Genomic DNA, 17,432 nt, shown 5'->3' on the forward strand with positions numbered 1-17,432 from the left:
GCTGCCTGTCTTTTGTAATATCAGCTTTAAATAGATTTCACTGTTACTTTAGTCCTTGTGTCACAATATTGTTACGATGGGGTGCGTTTATTTAAAGATGAACCGATGAAAAAGGACAAAGGGTTGCCGCGCCGACACCGAGCCGCTTCAAGGACAAGCGCACTTCGTTCTCCTCTTCTGTCCTTCCGTAGCTTTTGCGTAACATTCCTCCCTTCACAGACGAAGCCCGCTGGGCGAGTAACTGTTACGTCCACTCTGAGTCACGTGGATGACAGCGTTTCAGGCGAGCGACGTGAGCAAGCTGCGTCTTCTTAGACCGGTAGCCATTGGACACGAGGCGAGCAATCAAGTAGGTTACATCACTGAGGCGATCGGTGATGACGAAAGGCCCGGTGTAACGAGCCAGAAACTTCTGGCACAGGCCGCGCTTGCGAAGTGGTGTCCAAAGCCATACAATGTCCCCTTTGTCATAGGACACATTCTTATGTCGTGCATCATAGCGGATCTTGGAGTGGTCCTGGGATGCCAATGTACGGAGCTGAGCTATGCGGCGTGCTTCCTCAGCGCGGCAGAGAGTCTGGGCAAGAGAAGAGTCCGCATGAGGAGTAAAAGGTAGAATGGTGTCAAGGAAGTTGCGGGGTGGTCTAACATAAAGAAGATAGAAAGGGCTGTAGCCTGTAGTTTCATGCTTTGCGGTGTTGTAGGCGTATGTGATAAAAGGCAAGATGTCATCCCAATTTTTGTGCCTGGAATCCACGTACATCGAAAGCATGTTGGTCAAAGTTCTGTTAGTGCGCTCGACTAGACCATTTGTCTGCGGATGATACGGGGTCGCGTGGCGAAAGTGGCAAGCACAGAGACGCAACAGCTCTTCGACTACGTCGGCCACGAACTGGCGACCGCGATCGCTCACAATAACACGAGGGGGTCCATGACGCAGTATAACGGAGGACAGGAGGAAGCTCGAAACATCAAGAGCCGTGGCCGTTGGCATCGCTGCGGTTTCCGCATAACGCGTCAGGTGGTCGACGCAGACTATAATCCAGCGGTTGTCATTGGATGAGCGCGGGAATGGGCCGAGAAGATCAACTCCAACCATTTCGAAAGGAGATGATGGTGGCGCCACAGGGTGAAGGAGTCCGACCGGCGCAGTATTAGGGCGCTTGAATTGCTGGCACTTGTTACAACTGGCCACATACTTTTCTGTATCTCGTCGCATACCAATCCAATAGAATCGACCCTGAATGCGGTGGTATGTTCTGGTGAAACCCAGGTGTCCAGCGGTGGAGTCGTCGTGCATAGAACGGAGTACGTGGTTTCTCAAATTCTTAGGGACCACTAAGAGGAGGCGGGCACCCTCAGCCGCGTAGTTCTTCTTGTAGAGCAGGTCATCTTGGATGACAAAGCCATTGTTACCTGTTGGCTGAGCAGCTGAGGCAAAGAGGCCATCCAGGCTGCGGTCGTTACGCTGCTCTTCCCGGAAGGTGGCCAGATCGGGAAAAAGAATGTCGTCGATGGCGGCCAGAAACTCATCGAAATTGTCGGCGTCACATTCACTTGTCGGTAGAGGGAGCCTCGAAAGACAGTCGGCGTCCGCATGATGCCGGCCACTCTTGAAACGGACTGCAAAGTCAAATTCCTGCAAACGTAGCGCCCATCGAGCAAGGCGGCCAGACGGGTCGCGGAGACCAACCAACCAACATAGTGAATGGTGATCAGTAACTATCGTAAAGCGGCGCCCGTAGAGATATGGCCGGAACTTCTGGACTGCAAAGACGACAGCGAGGCACTCTAGCTCAGTGACGGTGTAATTCTGTTCGGCCTTGCTCAACGAACGGCTGGCGTAGGCAATGGCATGCTCGGCGTCACCAAAACGCTGGACGAGGACGGCGCCGAGGCCGATTCCACTCGCGTCAGTGTGCAATTCTGTTGAGGCAGAGGGGTCAAAATGGCGAAGGATTGGTCCGGAAGAGAGCAGGAACTTCAGTTGACGAAACGAGGAATCGCAATCTGCTGTCCAGGTGAAAGGGTTATCCTTGCGCAGCAATGAAGTCAGAGGGTAGGCAGTATCTGCAAAGTTGGGCACAAAACGTCGAAAGTACGAGCAAAGACCCAAGAAGCTCCTCAGCTCGCGTTGTGACTGCGGTTGTTTAAAGCCGGTAACTGCAGCGACCTTCTGTGGGTCTGGTCGCACCCCCTGCTTGTCCACTAGATGTCCAAGTACTAGCGCCTCTCGTTGGCCAAAGTGACATTTCTTTGAGTTGAGGGTAAGGGCAGCTTGTTCAAGGCACGTCAGAACAACGTCCAGTCGATGGTTGTGCTCTGCAAAGGTGCGGCCAAAAATGACGACGTCGTCAAGATAACATAAACAAATCTCCCATTTCAGGCCGCGCAGTACCGTGTCCATAAACCGTTCAAATGTTGCAGGCGCGTTGCACAAACCAAACGGCATGACGTTGAATTCAAACAAGCCGTCTGGGGTCACAAAAGCGGTTTTCTCTTTGTCAGTTGAATGCATGGGTATCTGCCAGTAGCCCGATCTGAGGTCTACAGATGAAAAGTAGGATGCGGAATGAAGACAGTCGATAACGTCATCGATCCTGGGAAGTGGATACACATCCTTTTTCGTCACAGAATTGAGACGCCGGTAGTCGACACAAAACCTCCAGGACCCATCTTTCTTTTTCACGAGGATGACCGGCGCAGCCCAAGGGCTAGAGGAATCTTGTATGACGCCCTTGGCTAGCATGTCGTCGACCTGTTGAGCGATGATCTTGCGCTCTGACGCGGACACGCGGTAAGGCTTCTGCCTTATGGGATGCGCGGGCCCCGTGTCGATCCTGTGGCGAGCCCGCGTAGTTGGAACGTGAACTTTGTTAGCGTTCTGCGCGAAATCAAACAATGACGCATGCTTTCGAAGGACGCTGACCAGGGCTTGACGCTTCTCTGAGGACAATGACTTGTTGATCATTTTTAGAAACGGCAACGAGTCTTCAGCACCGTGCTCTTGGGATTCATGGGACGTGTCATCAGTTAAAGCGCCTATGCTGAGACTGGTATCCACTTCAAAAGAGGCAAGTCGGATACCGCTGGGTAGCACGACAGACTGGGAGGCTAAATTGGACACCCATAGTGTAGTTGTTCCGCAGGCCACAGAGACGACGCATCGAGGTACGAGCACACTTTTCTTCACAACCATCGAAGGCACAGGCTCAACAATTGCATCAAATGTATCGGCGTCGACACCGCAAGCAGCAACTCGTACTCTGGATAAGGAACGTGCCGGTAAGACAGTATCTTCAATGACGGCGAGAGTGCGTGAACATGTAGCAGGTTGGTCAGCAAGAGGAGAGAGGAAAAGCTCGCCGGTACCGCAGTCAACAGTGGCACCGCACTGTTGTAGGAAGTCGAGGCCAAGAATTACGTCGTGAGTGGATTTAGCAAGCACTGCGAATTCGGCTTGATACACGTTATCGGAGAAGTAAACGTTCGCGGTGCACACACCAATAGGTCGGAGCAACTCGCCACTCACAGCACGAAATGTATTAGAGGTGTCCCAGCGAAACATCACTTTACGGCCTAGTCGGGTTTTGAAATGTTGGCTGATAACAGAGACACTCGCTCCTGTGTCCACTAAGGCCAAAGTAGTAACATTGTCCACTAAAACACGAATCTTATTATGACACATGGCGACTGGCGGAGGCATAGGGGCATGTAGCTGAAGATGACTAGCGACCGCACCTCCATTGGTCGCGCCGCCTAGTTTCCCGGCGGCGGTGACGTGAGACGCCGTCGCGGAGATGGAGACCTGCGCTGGCGTGAAGGCGGCGGCGTCAAGCTCCGCACAGAAGCTGGTGAGTCGCTACGGTAATTCGCCTGGTAGAGCGTCCTGCTATCAGAATCAGAGGACCAACGTGTCTCGTCACCTTGTCGGTTGCCCCGCCGATAAAAAGTACGCGGTCGTTCATAGGACGGTGGTGACGTGCGACGGCGGTGAGGACAAAATCGGGCGACGTGACCGCGAATGCCGCATTGGAAGCAGATGGGGCGTTCACGGGACGCACTGAAATTGTCAGTAGGAGGATAACTGGCACGGCCGTCCCACTCTTGAGGAACTGCAGGCGGTCTGCGTGAGTAACCGTTGTGAAACTGGTAACTGGGATGCGCGTTCGTAGTATGGTTTGACACTCCTGGACGAGGCGCGAAGTTGTAGGCATCTACGGAGGCGGCGGTAATGGTCGTCTCACCAAAGTCGCCGGAAGAGAAAGGCTCTCGAACCCGAGGAGTCGAGAGGGAAACCGCCTGGCGTCGGTCAAGCTCTTCTCGCACCACTTGCCGAATCATTGAGGCGAGGTCGGATGGAGCTGGGACCACGTCAACACTGGCGACGTTAGTCACGTTGGCCAGGCGACCGAACTTCGGTGTGATACGCCGAGCTCTGAGCGCTTCAAATGTGCGGCAGTGCAGGACGACGTCCGTTACGGATTCCAGATGGTCTTTTCCTATGAGGAACTGGTACACGTCCTCAGCGATCCCTTTCAGCAGATGGCCAACTTTATCCTCTTCTGACATCTGAGGGTCCAGGGCCTTGCACAACTTAAGCACTTCCTCGATGTACGTAGTGCATGTTTCGCCGGGGACTTGAGCTCGCTGCATTAGCGTTTGCTCTGCACGCTTCTTTTTAGCTGTCGGATCTCCGAAAGACTTCTTAATTTCGTCTACGAACTTCTCCCAAGTTGTCAAGCTTTCTTCATGGTTTTCAAGCCACACAGACGCTGTTCCCTTGAGGAAGAAGGCGACGTTGTTAAGCTGGGCGGTGGCATTCCAGCCGTTGAACCGACTTGCTCGTTGGTAGAAGCTGAGCCATCCGTCGACGTCTTCTCCGTCTTTTCCAGCGAAGGTGCGTGGCTCGATGTAGGGCTGCCATGGAACGCTGGTAGAAGGTGGCGGATTGTCGCCGTCAGAAGCCATCTCTGGTGGCAGACCGGCAATTCGGCGACTTCGTCGAAGCTCCACGGATTGCGCCTCAGCGGTCGGTTCGTTGTCGTTCTTCGGGGGCGCCGTTGTTTTACCCAGCACCGTCCACCAAAACTGTTACGATGGGGTGCGTTTATTTAAAGATGAACCGATGAAAAAGGACAAAGGGTTGCCGCGCCGACACCGAGCCGCTTCAAGGACAAGCGCACTTCGTTCTCCTCTTCTGTCCTTCCGTAGCTTTTGCGTAACAATATGAACATCGCATACTTCGTAATGAATAAAATGTACTTCTTGACGGCTAGCCAAGTTACCACGATTTCATTATAAGGCACGCCGTAGTGAGGGACTCCGGAGTGATTCTCGCCACCTGGAATGCTTTAGGTGCACTCAATACAGGGTACACAGGCGTTTTTGCATTTCAACCCTATCGAAATGCGGCCGCGGCGGCCGGGAGTCGATCCCACGTCCTCGGGCTTAGTAGCGCAAAACCATAGCCACTACGCCACCACTGCGGGTCGAGTGTCAGCAAAGCACTGCCGAGTCCGTGGGACTGTTGCGGCTCACAAATGACTGTGTGCCAAGAGGAGATGCTAAAGTGACAACACTGACAGCTTTGACAAAATAGATATGCATCAAACACACCTAGCATGGGGAAGCGGTAGCCAAGCATCTTTCAGTTCTGAAGCGCAGGACGGGCCCCGCCGCAAACAAAGACAGCAGGGAACACACACACGACACGCAAACAGTTCCTGATTCATCCCGTTGGCACATCGGGTCGGGATCGCTGGGTCGTTGGCGGTTGTAACGTCTGGTATTTTGTTTGCTGAATTCAGTTCGGCGGTCGCGTTAAGTGTGGCGATTGGGTTTAGACAAACGCTACAGAGAAGCGTTAGGTGCAGCTATATGAAAATCGGCGTGGTGGGGTGACCAGCTCAAGCTCAAGGAGAAAAATTCAGTACATACTTTTTTGATAAGAAATTCTGGTTGTTATGGTCTGTTACCATCACGCGCAGATGCAACACGACAAGAGCAGTTTGCGTCAACGTCTACTTGACTGCGCCCATCGAGACAGCCGGTTCCAGCCACGGCTACATTCGGTCAACTCTGCTCTGCATCTCACACACGTCGGCCAACAAACGAAAACACGGCGGACACAGTGCGCTTTACTCTCTTGCGATGTCATTCCATTTCTTCTTCTCTTTTCTCATTTCTTTTTTTTCCGCAAGAGGGCAAGTGACGGTGTTCGCTCTCTCTGGAGGGCCTCGTGACAGATCGCAGCCAAACACGATATGAGCCGCGGCCGTGGTGTGGTTTGTAATTTTAGGAGAAATCTGGATCGAAGAAAGAGTTTTCGAGCGGCCAGTCGCGCTTCAATTTTGCGTGCATTCGCGGGCTTCTTTCACGCTCGGAAAAACACGTTTATGTTGCACGCATTGAGCAACAGAAAGCTGTATGGGGAGTTTTCATAGTGCTCTACAGTTTTCTCATTCGCACTTTTCATCTTATTATAATAATTGAGAAGTTGATTAATTAATTATGACTAATTATCTAATTAGGCGGAATGCAAAAAATATTCTGAGTATCTCTAAGCGACTGCAAACAGCATTACCTTGGTTCTGTTGAGCTAGGTGGCATTTGCATATTTTTAAAGTTTGGCTAAAGTTACGTGGGACACCCTGTATATGTGTTAGGTGGTGTCCAACTTTATAAAATTGCGATAAATAGCTGCGTGTTCATTAGACAGTGCATAGATTCCGAGATCGCGCCGTCCGTGGTTGCCACAGCCAAATACGATGCTATCTCTGAGCCTCTCCTTTTTGCAAGCTGCACTATCGCTATTGGTTCCAAAGTTAGTAGACCGGTTGTGGCAGCGTTCCTTAGTCCGAAATACGGAAGGTACTGCACCCAAGATTAAATGCATACAAATAGCAAAGTTCACTCAACAGACATGAATTCAGAGCGTAATAGGCTTGGTTGTAATCTGAGACATTACACCTGGCATAATTTACTGGGCCTCGACATTAAACAGCTGTAGTTTTGGAGCAGCAGGTGGTGTCGAAATCGCAACCCGGACGACTATTCTGGTGAAGTAACGTACACCAATCTCGAAAGCCGTATTTTTGTGTAATGAAAGCACCGAAAGGAAATGGAAGGGCCAGAAACACGGCATGGTTGTCATTATTATTTATTCCGCAAAACATGGCGATCATGATTTGTTTCCGGCTCTTGCAGTTGCTTTTGGCGCATGCTATCAACAAAAGCACAGCCTCGAGACTCGGTTATGTAACTCAAAGGTATACCGTTCTCTGGGACGAGGATTTAGACACCATATATTGTTTATAGAGGTTATCGCAAATGAAAGATCCTTAAAAAAACTAATAAAGTTGAACATGCGCCTTCCACTTTGTTTTCTCTTTTTTTGATCCCCGCTTGAATGACCGCAACTTCGAATTCTTTCCACCACACTTCTCGTCACTCCTGTTAGAATACGTGCTGGTGCAAACTTATCCGAAATGTAGGCATGCAAATAAGCAATAACATTGCAAACCGAGATAATGCTCCACTCCCACTCCTCCTAAAGGCTCATTTACGTTTAATTGTTGACAGACTTTAATTGAATGTAACAGTGTTGCCACACTTTATATCCCAAGCACTTTGGTTAGCACATTTGTACATGTTATAGGAACTAGTTGCCGTGATATTTATAGCCGTAAAGTAATTAAAGCTTCTGGCGTTTTTTAAGCGTGCTTACTTTGTTCAAAACGGCTATTATAGACACGTTTGCATCCAGATTGAACTCCGGCGCTAGTGGACTCGGGAGCTTCAAGTCATCATCATCATCATCATCAGCCTATATTTATGTCCACTGCAGGACGAAGGCCTCTCACTGCGATCTCCAATTACCCCTGTCTTGCGCTAGCGTATTCCAACTTGCGCCCGCGAATTTCCTAACCTCATCATCCCACCTGACTTTCTGCCGTCCTCGACTGCGCTTCCCTTCTCTTGGTATCCATTCTGTAACCCTAATGGTCCACCGGTTAACCATCCTACGCATTACATGGCCTGCCCAGCTCCATTTCTTCCGCTTAATGTCAACTAGAATATCGTCTACCCCCGTTTGTTCTCTGACCCACACCGCTCTCTTCCTGTCTCTTAACGTTACTACTAAGATTTTTCGTTCCATCGCTCTTTGTGCGGTCCTTAACTTGTTCTCGAGCTTCTTTGTTAACCTCCAAGTTTCTGCCCCATATGTTAGCACCGGTAGAATGCAATGATTGTACACTTTTCTTTTCAACGACATTGGTAAGCTCCCAGTCAGGATTTGGCAATGCCTGCCGTATGCACTCTAACCCAATTTTATTCTTCTGTAAATTTCTTTCTCATGATCAGGGTACCCTGTAAGTAATTGACCTAGATAAACATATTCCTTTACAGACTCTAGAGGCTGACTGGCGATCCTGAATTCTTGTTCCCTTGCCAGGCTATTGAACATTATCTTTGTCTTCTGCATATTCATCTTCAACCCAATTCTTGCACTTTCTCGATGCAGGTTCTCAATCATTTGTTGTAATTCCTCTCCATTGTTGCTCAATAGGACAATGTCATCTGCAAACCGAAGGTTGCTGAGATATTCGCCGTCGATCCTCACTCCTAATCCTTCCCAGTCTAAGAGCTTGAATACTTCTTCTAAGCATGCAGTGAATAGCATTGGAGAGATTGTGTCTCCTTGCCTGACCCCTCTCTTGATAGGTATCTTTCTACTTTTCTTGTGGAGAACCAAGGTAGCTGTGGAATCCTTGTAGATATTTGCTAAGATATTCACGTATGCCTCCTGTACCCCTTGATTACGCAATGCCTCTATGACTGCTGGTATCTCTACTGAATCGAATGCCTTTTCATAATCTATGAAAGCCATATAGAGAGGTTGATTGCACTCCGCAGATTTCTCGATTACCTGATTGATGGCATGGATATGGTCCATCGTAGAATATCCCTTCCTGAAGCCAGCCTGTTCTCTTGGTTGACTGAAGTGAAGTGTTGTCCCGATTCTATTGGAAATTATCTTGGTGAATATTTTATACAATACTGAAAGCAAGCTAATGGGTCTGTAATTCTTCAATTCTTTAACGTCTCCCTTCTTATGGATAAGTATAATGTTGGCGTTCTTCCAGCTCTCTGGTACACTTGAAGTTGTGAGGCATTGCGTATAAAGGGCCGCAAGCTTTTCAAGCATGATATCTCCTCCATCTTTGATTAAATCTACTGTTATTCCATCTTCTCCAGGCGCTTTTCCCCTCGTCATGTCTTTCAAGGCCATTCTAACTTCATCGCTAGTTATAGAAGGAGCTTCCGTATCCGGTTCATCACTATTTCGAATGAAAGTAGCTTGGCTGTTTTGGCTACTGTACAGGTCAGTATAGAATTCTTCTGCTGCTTTTACTATGTCATCGAAATTGCTGATGATATTACCATGCTTATCTTTCATGCATACATCTTGCCTTGTCCTATGCCTAGTTTTCTTCTTACTGATTTCATGCTGCGTCCATATTTTACGGCTTCCTCAATTTTTCCCATGTTATAATTTCGAATATCCCTTACTTTCTTCTTGTTGATCAGTTTTGACAGTTCAGCGAATTCTATCTGATCTCTTGAGTTGGACACTTTCATGTTTTGTCGTTTCTTTATTAGGTCCTTTGTTTCTTGGGAGAGCTTCCCTACAGGTTGCTTTGGTGCCTTACCTCCCACTTCAATTGCTGCTTCTGAGACCAGCCTAGTTACGGTTTCATTCATTAGCTCTATGCTATCTTCATCTTCCTGTTCTAAAGCTGCATATTTGTTTGCGAGCACCAGCCTGAATTGGTCTGCTTTCACCCTTACTGCGTCTAGGTTGACCTGTTTCCTCTTGACTAATTTCACTCTTTCTCTCTTCAACTTGAGAGAAATCCTAGACCTCCCTAACCTATGGTCACTGCACTTTACCTTACCTAACACTTCTACATTTTGCACTATGCTTGGATCGGCAGAGAGTATGAAATCTATTTCATTCCTTGTTTCTCCATTAGGGCTTTTCCAGGTCCACTTCCTGTTGGTGCGCTTCCTGAAGAATGTATTCATTATTCGGAGCCTATTTCTTTCCGCGAATTCCACCAACATCTCTCCTCTTGCATTCCTAGAATCGGCGGCCTGTCCGGACCCAGAGATTCTTAGCACCCTCTGCCACGTCGCAGGTCTGACCGCCGCCTTGGTCAGGTGCTCCTGCAGCCACTGGGGACTGAGGGCCATAGGTTAATTGTCGGAGTCATCAGGGAGGTAGTGGCCGAATACTGCACCATGGAGGCCAATTCCTGTTCTGGTGAGGGAGTGACTTTGATGAAGCTTAGTGGGCCTGCTTAGTTTGGTTGCACCTCAACTAGTATAGCCCCACTAGGTCTCGGCAATATGTATTTTTTTTTCTTTGCCGGTGTCAGGCACCACTCCATGCCTGAAAATGTAGTGGAATGGAGCAGGATTCGAACTTACGACCTTCAGATTTGAAGTCGGGTGTTCTACCTCTACTCCACGCCACCACCTGTATGGCGCATCAATTTCGAGTACGGAGGCTACATGGGTATAGGTGTGCCGGCTCTCGGGCGTGATCCGTAGTTCAGCACTTCTCCGCTTCATGGCGACAAAAGTGGCGCTGCGGTCAGAGGCCTGTGGCATGCGGTGCGCGTCGTATGCCGCGGCGGCCGTATTGCCTGGGAAGTGCCAAGGTCAATTCACGTGGTCGAGAAGGTGAGGCTGAAATACGGTTCCAAGCCAATGAGCAGCGACATCAATTATGCTCGTGCGATTAAAGCGCGACTACATCTCGCGGGGCAAAACGCCAGTTGAGAAAATTATGTATCCAGTACGTCTCCAATGGTAACATTTAAAAAAGTACAGACAATTCCATCAGAATAGGAAAATGTGAAGTTATAGGCTGTTTGCTTCCAGCCACGAATAATTACGAGTACGAAACTGTGCAGGCATTCTGATGTTTGCTCGTGGCAATGCGTGCTTAGATATGCCGAGATTGCATTACCGTATTTAACACTGTAATGTCGTCAAAACTCTCTTATGCGTATTCATAAAACGTAATGGCTACATATATAGTATTGATCATGTAAGTATTGATCAGTAACTTTAATTTCGAACTGTCTTTTCACTAATTATTATGTTTTAGCTGTGTCTTCAGTACCAGAGAATAGCTACAGGTGGCACGCGTGCTGTGTTAGTAAAGATTAACGTGTGGTTTTGTGAATAATTTCAATGTAATGTTCATTTTATCTTGACACCGAAATGACAGCTGTGTGTTGGTACAAATGAAACATGGATATCGTACTTTTCTGAACATCTGGATGAACCCATTGCTCTGAATCCATGCACAACTGCCAAGGCTCGACAGTGTAATGGGTGCCGTTCTAGAATGAGGCCTATAAATATAGATAGGAGTATTCAGGCTAGATTATGACACAATACTGTGGCGAATATTCTCACTCATTTACGCTTCGTTCGTATTGTTGTGTGCTCTGGATATGAGATGTCATAGAGATGTGATGGGAGCTAGCGCAGCAGACTACTTGGCGCAACAAGCCTCGTACGGCAAAAGTTGATTTTTCCCGCTGAGAAGTTCGCCTCGCGAAATGCAGTTGGCCACTGCCGTGCCTCCACAAGTTGCCATTGCAGGACCTATGGGCTTCTATAGGAGCTTCGCTACCACGCGTACCTTGGAACTGCAGAGTAATTATCACTGTATTTAAAAAGGAAACCGTCTTCACAGTGACATCATACAAACCTACATATTTCTGAATGCAGCGGAGCTCTCTCATTTGAGGAGGTAACCTGCTTGTGTTGGCCGTCAGCTGTTTGTTTCCTGGTCTGAGAGGTAATAATACAAAGCCACTAATGGTGTTTAATTCGGTATGCACGTTAAAATCAAATCTACGAAGAGGAGCACAAATTCTGCACAGACGAAGCAGTCCTTCACGATTTCTTGTAAAGCGAGAGAATCATAATTTGTTTTAGGAAACAGTATGTAGGTGCCATATGCGAACATAATTTGCAGGGACCATACTCATATAACGAAATGCCAAATGGAAATGACTTGGTTTGAAGGAATGTAAAATACAATCGAAGAAATATTGATATTCACACAACTTATCTACTCTCTGGCTTAATTTATTTGTCGGTATTAGGGCTATATATTATCGAGATATATGTAAATTTGTGTGGAGCTGCACAGGTTAGCAGTTTAAATCAACAATTTCTTTTACCAATAGAAATGGACTTGTTTTTGTGAGAAACAAAAGAAAGAACTCCTTACCTTGTCCGATGATCAAGATTAACTCCAAGTGAGGAGCAGCTTGAAGCATGCAGAATAATAGTTTGTGCTCTTGATGATCGTATGCGTATAACTGAATGGAATAGGGTATTTCTGTCACACGCCTAAACCACTTACACCAAGCTCTTATAGCAAACTATAGCTTTAAATGAATCACGGCACTGCATCACAGCGCTCACAATCCATGTCATAGCGTAGCGTGGGGTGTTTTTTTCTTTCTGGACTACACTTAAGCGCATGCAAGTTTAGCTCACCGTCTCTTCAGAATAACGTTTGCGGCCGGCATCCCGTAGAAATCTTGTTTTCTTATTTTATTGGATATGTAAGCGAGAGCGTCGGGTAGCATCAAAGGGACGGTGTCACTCATTAGCCGCGGATACACACTCGGAATCTGCACAATACCATCAATGATATGCTCCTCGAAGTGGCGCTTGCTAATTGCAAGGAAGTGCAGGCGAGCAATGGATTAGCTTGACGTAGCTGTTCGTAAGTTCGGGTGTTTGCTGATCACGATAGAACAGTGCACAAGGCTTCAGCTGTAGAAAAGAAGAAAAATCTGGCAGCGAAAGTGCACCCAGCAGTCGTTTTACAGCGTAAGCTGTTATGGGCTCATTCCAATAGCCGTTTCGGTTCACGATGGTGTCCGCCTCCGCCACCACTGGTGACCGTAACCGCTATCGCCGGAAATACGAGAGAAGTACCAGATTGCTGCTGGGATCAAACCAGCGCCCACTGCGTGGGAGCCAGATACTCCACTACTGAACCACGCAAGCGCTTGCTATATGGCAGCGGAAGAACGCCTTATAAACGCTCCATCGGCAGGAGCGTAGGCACAGACGACCCGAGCCTCCACCAGTATGGTGGCGCAATCTAGTTAAGGTGCCTGCAAACGCACCGTGCCTGACCTGTACGTTGCATATAGCAATTGCCTGCTGCATGTAACTGTACCTGGTTCACTCAAGCAGGCTAAGTGACTATTTGTCACCAGCCCGTTTTGAAGATTCCAAAAAAGAATCATCATCATCATCATCAACAACAACAACCTACTGTGTCACGGGTCAAGGAATGTGAGATGTGCGCCACCTATTCTGCATACCTCTTCGGTACATGTTATGGCGTCTCCTCGCAAGGTACGAATGGCTGCTGAAGAAGTGAATCGTAGAGCAACGTGCGCGACTACAACCAGGCTTGATCGGGCTCAGCCAATAGCGTACCCAGGATCTCTGCCAGGGGGGGTTGACAGTTTGCCAATACCATCTAAATAGCACTAATTTCAATTTCTTCACGGGAAATTCTCAAAAAATGCGCTTTTTGTGAGTGTGCAGACGATTGCGCGTCCCACATCTTAGTTGCAGTACTCAAATGCGCAAAGAAAGTAAAAGGGTTAAACAAAACAGGGGGGTTAAGTCGGCCTCAGGGGGGGTTACAACCCCCAAACCCCCCCCCCCCCCCGTCAGTGCGCCACTGGGCTCAGCAGACTGCTGTGCAGAGAGCATCACAAACCGCAGCTCGCCAGCATCGCCGGGCGGACAGTTATGATCGTTCTCGTCAAAACGAGGTGAAGAGACTTTGCCGCGAAGACCCTGTTGTCCGTGGAGCACAAAAATGGAGTTACTCTTGAGCCGCTCCGCCAGCTTACGCTGTGACTGTGCTGCATGTGCCGCGCAGGCCTGTGGCTTTTTTTTTCTTGCGAACCGAGGCCGCTGCACTTGAAGCTGGATTTTCTTCCGCGATGTGGCTGTTGATATTGGTCGTCGCACTTGCCAAAACGTCTTGAAACTTCTCGCAACAAATCATTTTGTCGACCGTCTTTCAAAAGGTTCACTTCCGCACTTGTGTACAAATACTTACTTTTCACTTTTTCAACACGCGTCATTTTCTTTCACGTCCTATTTGCTTAAGCGCATGCAAGTTTAGCTCACCGTCTCTTCAGGATAACTTTTGCGGCCGGCATCCCGTAGAAATCTTGTCTTTTCTCATTTTATTGGATATGTAAGCGAGAGCGTCGGGTAGCATCAAAGGGACGGTGTCACTCATTAGCCGCTGATACACCCTCGGAATCTGCACAACACCATCAATGAAATGCTCCTCGAAGTGGCGCTTGCACACGACTTACGCGGCTGAAACATTTTGTAAGCACGATGAAGTAAGTGCAAGCTCATGCTTCTCGAAAGGTTCTGAGACTCACTGCGCCGAAAGTAGTGATATTTCAGCTTGCATGTTTGTAGCCGAACTTCCGATTCGCGGCGCAATGCAAATGGTTTGCCGCATCTTCTATGTAGGGTGGCGCCCTTAGTTCAAGACGCCAATTGGCTGGCGCCACTCCGCATCGTTCCCACTCGAAGTGCCGTCGCTGCTCCTGCTGATCCTAGCTGGTCAGTGCAGTGTACCATAAGGAAAGTGAGGGTGAAAGAATGGCGGGTAGAACGGATGGGACGAGCATTCCCAGGTGCAATGATATATCGGGGGCTTTGCTCCACAGAGGCAACGGTGTGAGGGATATTGTGTAAGGTGGAAGAGGTAAAGCATAAAGACATAGAGGAATCACTTATTTTGCGGTTTCCGCCATGGCGACAGCTTCTTGTCGGTTAAGGGAATAGTGTAGTGAGCGTTTTAAGTGAAGTTTAGTAGTCTTGTATAGGTGCGTCGTCTGGGTTTGACAGGTGTTCCAACGACGCCCGATTAGCTAGTTATCGGCCTACCACATAAGCGCATTCATTAGGATGGAGAGAGGTGTGTCTAGCTGTCCTGACGATACGCACTCTTTGTAAAGCTGTGCGGTTCTTTGATGCGAGGGGACGGTGTGTGTAGGGTCTCACAATTTATTTTACCAAATCTTGCAGACACTTTGCGAATACGCCACCACTGTGGTGGGTCCGCCTAGTGCCGGTATGATTGAAGAGTGTATTGTGGTCAGGGCGATAGCAGCCTCCTCTTCCGTGCCGCTTTCCGCAGTGTAGAGCGTGTCCCAGACCCTCAGAATGTCTGTGATATTGTCACCCAGCTAGTACAGCTAGAATAGATGACCAGCAACAGGTTGGCAAAAACACGTCAGCCTTTAACAATGGCTGGAGAACTTCGTCTTTCTCGCCTCAATGGGCCAGTGGTGCACGTGCCAACTTATTTCGCGTCAATATCTAGTCCGGCTAGACACATCGCACGCCTATGTGGGTACCGGGCCACGTCGGCGTAAAGGTCCGATTTGTGCGATGCGCCGCCGCCCTCGGTTGCGCGCGCCGGCGTCAGGAGAAGGAACCAGCCACGATCACCATTGAACTCACGCTCGCTCCGCGCAAATGGGATGGCTGCGGCAGAACCTCAACATCAGCTCGACATAACATTTCTGACAGAAAAGTAGCTAGCGCGGACTTTTCAAGGGTGTTCATTTTTAAGTTTTACGGAATTTTTAGAAATCGCCTGTGGCAGGTAGCCTAATTATTATCACAGAGCTGGGTTATTCGATGAAGCGGACATTAGTAGCACAAGAAATCGAAACACATATTCAACTAATTAACAAAATTCACTAATTAACTTCTCAGTTATTTACTTTACGACACATATTGCAATTTACGAATTGTAGCCGGTGAGCTTGTCAGGCGTATCCACTTGGAATGAATTTCCAGATTGACACCAGCTTGGAGATATGCGCCATCAAACTTGCCGTAAAAATGCAATGTTCTTCTATTTACTTTTTTACCAAAATGGTGTTTTATACATTGAAGCACAAAAGTAACTGGAACGCCCATGTATTTCGTCCCACACTTTGGGAAATAAAATCTCGAAACTGGCGCCATCCTGGAAATTCATTTCAAGTGGATGAGTCTTGCAAGTTCATCGGCTACAATTCGTAAATTGCAATAAGTGTCGTAATGTATTTAAGTAAGAAGTTGATTAGTCAATTTTTGTTAATTAGCTGAATATGTGTTTCTATTTATCGTGCTACTAATGTCCGCCTCTTCGAATCACCCAACTCAACCATAAGAATTATGCTACCGGCCACAGGCGATGAAACTTAAAAATGAAGACCCGGTATACGCCCCAAGATATCTAAACTGTTTTAAAGTGCAAAGCAGAAGCGCCCTTAAAAGTGCATTTTTTTTTTACTTCGAAGCTGTAAATGGCTACCCCGCAAATTTTCTGTGGTCGTGTGTGTACACCATCGCGTCGATAAAGAAAACATTTTCGTCTCCAGAGCTAGTGTAGTTTTGAGTTTCCGCGGAACAGAATTATGTTTTCTCTTATGTTCAAATTAAAATCCGATGCTGCACTCCGGTACACCTGCGTGGACACCATGAATCTATCCTTGAAAAGTGGGCGCTCTATGCGTTGCATCGGCAGCGCAGAGTGTGCGGCGACCGTAATCGGCATGAGGGCAAGACTGTTAAAAAAATCACAGCATATCCACGAGGTGAATGATGATGATGGGGCGAAGCTCCGGAGGGGTCATCGGTAAACCGTGAATACTCCGAGTAATTCGCCCAGTATATGATCAAGTAAACACGTGAGAAACAGTGTGTGTATATATATACAATACGTTTTATTTTCTCAGACGCTTCTTCTTAGATGCTTGGTTTGCGAAGTCCCTTCATTACCACGGCTTTGTGGTCCGTGAAATGAAGGGATAACGGTTAAATAACGCCGCTGCTTCGCGTTCGCGAACGCCTGAGTCTTCGCGCCGCAGCCGTGCCGCTTCTGCCTCTCGTTCTCGCACTACGTGGTCTTCGCGCCGCCGCCGCGCTGCCTGTCGTGAAGCCGCGGCCTCGCGGGCTCTCACCGCGGTATTCTGCCTGCTGATATAATCTCGACCGGGTGAGGTGAGTCGTCACCGCAGGAATCAGGAGACGACGATGAAGGCGGGCATCATGATGATGAAAAATAGAAAAGATTGTATTCACTTCATTGGTACATGGTTTTGACTCTATCTGAGTCTCGAGCGGTTCTGATCAACACGGGGGCCAGGACGGCCTTAAATCCCCTCGTGGTGGCCAGCATTTCCTTCGGGGAAGTCCTCTCTCCGGTGGTCAAGTTGACGACCTCCTCGCCCTCGGGTCCTCCTTCTTGATAGCTCGCCGTTTTCGTCTGCTCCGTAGAG

Source organism: Dermacentor silvarum, chromosome 1, assembly GCF_013339745.2.
Source record: "Dermacentor silvarum isolate Dsil-2018 chromosome 1, BIME_Dsil_1.4, whole genome shotgun sequence".
In the NCBI taxonomy this organism is placed as follows: Eukaryota; Metazoa; Arthropoda; class Arachnida; order Ixodida; family Ixodidae; genus Dermacentor; species Dermacentor silvarum.